The sequence below is a fragment of the Dromiciops gliroides genome, chromosome 1 (genome assembly GCF_019393635.1).
Source record: "Dromiciops gliroides isolate mDroGli1 chromosome 1, mDroGli1.pri, whole genome shotgun sequence".
Classification (NCBI taxonomy): domain Eukaryota; kingdom Metazoa; phylum Chordata; class Mammalia; order Microbiotheria; family Microbiotheriidae; genus Dromiciops; species Dromiciops gliroides.
The window spans coordinates 216672014-216677677 of NC_057861.1; the positions used below are offsets into that span (position 1 = coordinate 216672014).

The 5664-nt window shown below is 35.2% G+C and overlaps 1 pseudogene; it reads right to left on the bottom strand.

Moving 5' to 3' along the window:
- Positions 1–1122: 1122 nt before the first annotated feature.
- Positions 1123–1541, bottom strand: LOC122747382 (annotated as a pseudogene).
- Between the last annotated feature and the right edge of the window lie 4123 nt (positions 1542–5664).

The following is a 5664-nucleotide window of genomic DNA, read 5'->3' on the forward strand; positions in this document are numbered from 1 at the left end:
CAGTAGAAAGCAGAATTACCGAAAAGACCTTAATCTCATCAGAGTTGGCTAAAGACAGGAATAACAAACACACCCAATCTGGAGGAGTAATCTATCTAACCCTTCATAAAAGTTGGAAGCAAAGAAGAGAAGGAGGGAAGGGTGAAAGAAGGGAGGGCAGAGCAGGGGAGGGGATAGTCAGAAGGAAAACACTTCTGAGGTGGAATAGGGTAAAAGAAGATAATAAATAGAGCAAATATCATGGGAAGGGAATAGGATGGAGGGAAATAGTTATGATGATTGAGTATAATGACAAAATGTATGATAACTACTGTTCTGGGCTATAGTGAAGAAAATTCTTGATCAAATTTAAAGTACTATATAAATGTTATGATGAACAGGATGCTATCAGAAAAACCTGGAAAGACCTACATGAACTGAAGCAGAGTGAAATGTACTGTATACAAAATAACAGCAATAGTGTAAGATGATCTGCTGGGAAGCATGTGGTTATTCTCAGCAAGGCAGTGATCCAATATAACTCTGAAGGACTTATGAAAATTGAAATCCTTCTATAGAGAAAAAATGATGATATCTGAAAACAGATTGAAGCATATTTTTTGTCAGTTCTTTAATTTGCAGTTTTGTTATTATCTATTTTCTCTCATAACCTAGCTCATGTGGAGAAATTTTCCATGACTACTCATGTATAACTTATATTGAATTGTTTGAGTTCTTAGGGGTGGGGGGTGGGAAGTGAGGGAGGAAGAGAAGTTGGAAAACAAAGTTTCACAATTGATGTCAAAATTTGTTTTTACATGTAATTTCAAAAATAAAATTCTAAACAGAAAAAATGTTATAAAGTCGAATTGTTGAAACTTGTTTATGGAAACATTTTTATTGCATTAATGCTTTATGTCCTCACATTTATATTCAAAATTCCCACACAAATGAAAATGGGAAAAAAAAACAACAAATTTGCCAATACTGATTCTACTCCCATAATTTTCCATTTGCAATCATATACTTAGGTACCTTTTGACCCTATGGGGAAAAAAATCTAACATTCAGAACTAACAATAACAGGAAGAATTTTTTTTTTTCTGTTTTAAGAATGAAGAATGTTTCCCCTCATAGTGGAGTTTAAACATGTTCTTCACATATGTGGCTTGCTAGCTGGATATCTTTAGGCATGATTGTGACATGTTTGGCATGGATAGAACATAGGTTGTTCTGCTCAAACAGGCCAACCAGATAGGCTTCACTTGCTTCCTGCAAAACACCAGTCACTGTACTCTGGATGCACAGATCTGTTTTGAATTTCTGAGCAATTCCATGCACCAGATGCTGGAAGGGAAGTTTAAGAATTTGAAGTTCAGTGGACAGTGGACCTCTGATATGGTCTGATTTCATGGAGAGCCACAGTACCTGACCTGTAAGGATAAAGTTTCTTGACCTCTCCAGTAAGATTGTACACTCTAGTGAGCAGCTTTTATAGTGAGCTGCTTCCTGGAGGCTTTACCACTGGTGGATTTATGGGCAGTTTGCTTGTTATGAGCCATGTTCCCGAAAACTTCTCCTTATGCATCCCCCCTTCTCTTTGGGCTTCTGCTCGAGGAGTGAGAGGAGGCCCTAGAGCTGGAGAGCTACAGTGACAGTGGCTGGGAACTGGGCGGGGGGGATTTTTTAAAAGATAAACTAACAGTTTTCTTTCATTTTGCCTTTTGTTTTCAGCCCCAATGAACAATTACTATTTTATAAGAAGGGACAATTTGATGAAAGATCAATCCCATTTATCTGTACTTGAAAACACAATTTGTTGTAAAGTAAAACACAACAAGAAATGGAAACAAGTTTATTTAGATGAAGACAAATGTTAACTAGGTTAGCCCAAGTTATAAAACTAAAAGAAGACAAAGTAGAATGATAAGCCCAGTAGGCATTGAGTCAATGCTATTAGTGTGGATTTGCATGAAAAGACATAAAACTGATTTTATGTATTAGTATATTATGTACGAGATAGGTTACTATCTTTTCATGTTAATTTGTATTTTAGTGGATTTTGAAAATATTTCCATTTGAAAAGTTTTTCTTCTTTGTATGTATGTGCATTTATGTACATGGGTATAAGTGTATATGCATTCATATGCATGTATGTGTGCATTTGTGTGTGTGTGTGTGTTTGGAGGAGAGCTGAAGTAAAAATTAAATTTTCTTCAGGAGTAAGGGTAACATCTTCTGCAAATACTTGTTTTGTTCCTTAGTAAAGCTATCTTTTTAAAATGAGTATTAGGGAATAAAAATAACATTTCCAGAATTTCCAAATTTTTGTATTATAATATTTATTTTAGCTACATATATTCTATATAATTATATGAATCAAATAGAATGATGTATATTGCTATATGATTCTATGTGCACCTCATTCACAGGATCAAATATTTAAAGCTGGAAAAGACCTTCAAGTTCATGAAATCCAACCCTCTCATTTTACAAAAGAGGAAAATGAGATTGTAAAATCTTAAGGGATTTCTCTAGAGTTGTCCCGCTAGTGTTTGAAGCATTATTCAATCCCAGGTCTTATTGATTCTAATTCCAACACTCTACCCACTGAAACAGGTGGCCAGCTCAAAAATCATCTGGTACAGGGCAAGAGAAAGACTGCAAGTTTAGTTTCTGAAAAACGATTTAGGTAAATCATAGTACTCTATTATAAAAATTTTAGCCACAAGGCAATTAATTGTTTTTATTTCAGAAATTAATGAAAATTTTTTAAGTTGTTGATGGAAGAGTCACTTACAATGATGACCCCATAGACATTTTATGCTTTATGACATAATGAAAAATGTAATATGTTTGGAGATTCACAAGAAATTAGTATTTAGAGATTAAAAAAGACCTTGAGCAAACCAAGGTCCTGTCAAGATGAAACATTTTGTTGAGAGTAAGCAACTAGTAAATTCCAGAGATTGGATCTGAACCCAAGTCTTCTGACTAAAAATCGAATCCTCCTTGTCAGTGTTTTCATGTAAGAAATAACAACATTAAAGACACACATTACACAATATAAGGTTTGTGAAGTATGTTCCTCATAATTCCCCTATTAAAATGATAGGAGCATATATTAAGAGCTGCAATTGACCTTAGATGTTGTGCTCCATCTCCCACATTTTAAAGATGATGAAATCAGGGGCAGCTAGGTGGCACAGTGAATAGAGCACCGGTCCTGGAGTCAGGAGTACCTGAGTTCAAATCCGACCTCAGACACTTAACACTTACTAGCTGTGTGACCCTGGGCAAGTCACTTAACCCTCATTGCCCCACCAAACAAAAAAAGAAAAAGAAAAAAGAAAAAAAATGAGTAAAATCTATCTGACAATATTCCCCTAGTAAGTCCCCTCATCTTTTGATTGGCTTAAGGGAAGAGTTTGAGGGACCCAGTGATATGATTGGACACTGAGGGCACAGGAATTGAAGACATCTTGGATGGTCTTAGAGATGCACCTCCTTAGATTTTACCGTTTGGTCTCATCCTTGGTATAGGAAGGGGAGATGCATTGAAGCACAATGGGGTGCAAGGGGCCAGGGCTAGGTGGATGGTTTAATGGACCTGGCAGCCAATTTAATAGCAAAAGATCTGCCCTATGATACCCTTGTGGTGTGGAGGAGTTGATACCTTGGTGCCCTTGTCAGTGCATAACAGAGACCTGACTGTTTAAGTTTATGGCCTCAAGTAGGTCCAGAATCTCCTTTCCAATAGAATTCTTTGAGTTCAATAGACCTCTTTCTTTCCAAATATAAAACATGAAATGCATAACTATCTTTATAACATAAATCAATCCTCCTAGTTACCATCCTCCCTCTCATCAAAATGTGTTTGCAATGGGCAGGAATTTCAGTTTCTTCTAAACCCCAAAGATACCGGGTTAAATTAGCCTTATCATAATACCATGTAAGCAATAGCAGGCAGATGGCAAACCTGAGTAGAAATGGATCTGATTGTTTGGCATATCAAATGATCGTACATTTAGAGTGAAAACAGTAAGATCGTACATACTTGCATTATGCTCATTTCTTCTACTGACTACTCACTATGATTATACAAATCTGCTATAAAAGAAAAAGCACAGAAATGATTACAACAGCTAGGATAAAGCATCCTTAGCTCTGTTTGACTTCAGTTAAGAGTCACAAGTGACCAACAGTCATGCAGTAATAGCCAGATAGATTCAGGAATAGCCAGGTGGGAAACATTTCCTGTTCAGCAGGAACACAATGGGAAATTTGAGCCAAGATCCTACCTTAGATGAGATCAAGATCATCCTCTTGGCTTTTTCCCAGATCCCTCTACCTGTAAGCAGCACATTACCTCTTGTGGCATTGATTTAAGGCATTCTCTCATGTGGTAGATTACTGACTTCATGATCCAGACAACTATACCCGAATTCAAAACTCAAAACAATATCAATTACAGTGCCAAAATATTTTATCTTAAATAGCAAATTTCTATTCTCATGGAGTTGCAATGAGCAAAAAAGATTAACATGAGACACACATATGTAAGAGGTTTCATATAACATATTTTTCTTGTTTTTTCTTTTCCTTCTTCTGGAGTTTAAACTGATCTGGGTGTTAAAAATCAATCATTTGAAATTACTTTTATATTATAAGCAAACTTATAAATTCTCAGTAAGACTGTTCCTTGTCTAGGAATTTCACAACCTATAACAAGCTCTTTTGAGACAATTTCACAAAACAAGGGGAGTCTAGAAGGTCTTTTTTTCTGTGCCTTTTCCCAAACAATAATTTACCAACTTAATAATAATAATAATTTACCCTTAGTTCCAAGATTCTTCCAGTGCTTTCCTCTTTGTCTTAGAGGAAACAAAAAAATTAACATAGTCTATAACAAAAAATGAATAGGAGTCTCAAAATTTACTAGTACTTCAGTTTTCAAAACTGTAAATATCCAACTAGATTTTCCAATCAAACTAAATTGCTCTTTGGTTCTTCCTAAATAATTGCAGGTAAGCACTTAAAGTGACAGTACACACTTTTTATTTTTCTTCAGGTTTTCAAAATCTTTGTACTGTGCACACGGGGTACAACTCTCTTTCTACTTGCTTTTGCCAATCTTATAAACATATAAAATTATCTGGACTTACTTTCGCTCCCCGCCCCATCCCCAGTACTTCTGCAGTCAGCATCAGAGAAGGAAGGAGGGAGAGAAAGAGAGAAAAAAAGACATCTCTGTTTCCCCACTTTAAAAAAAAAATCTATGAACTCCAAATAGTTTAGTTAACAGTATAAGTTCTTAATCATAGTACTTCAGAACATATGTTCAGCAGACCAACAGTTTCCTAACCCATTCATTCCCTTTTTAACAGTAACTTTTCTATAAGAAAAATTAGAAACATAGTACCTTAAAGCAACATTAGGAATTTTTTAAACTTGAAACAAAAGCAATTAATTACCAATGAGGTGTTCTTCATTTACTTGCATGTGTTTTTGCTTTAGACTTTTACATAGAAAATCTATTGTTAGGCCTAATGAGACAGTAAATTGAACATTTTAACTTTCTAAGGCCTAATACTTTTAGTACTTTAAAAGAAAAATATTATTAACCATAAATTCATATACTATATTTGATATAACTAGTTGGAGTTAAAGTGTGGCAGCTTTTGC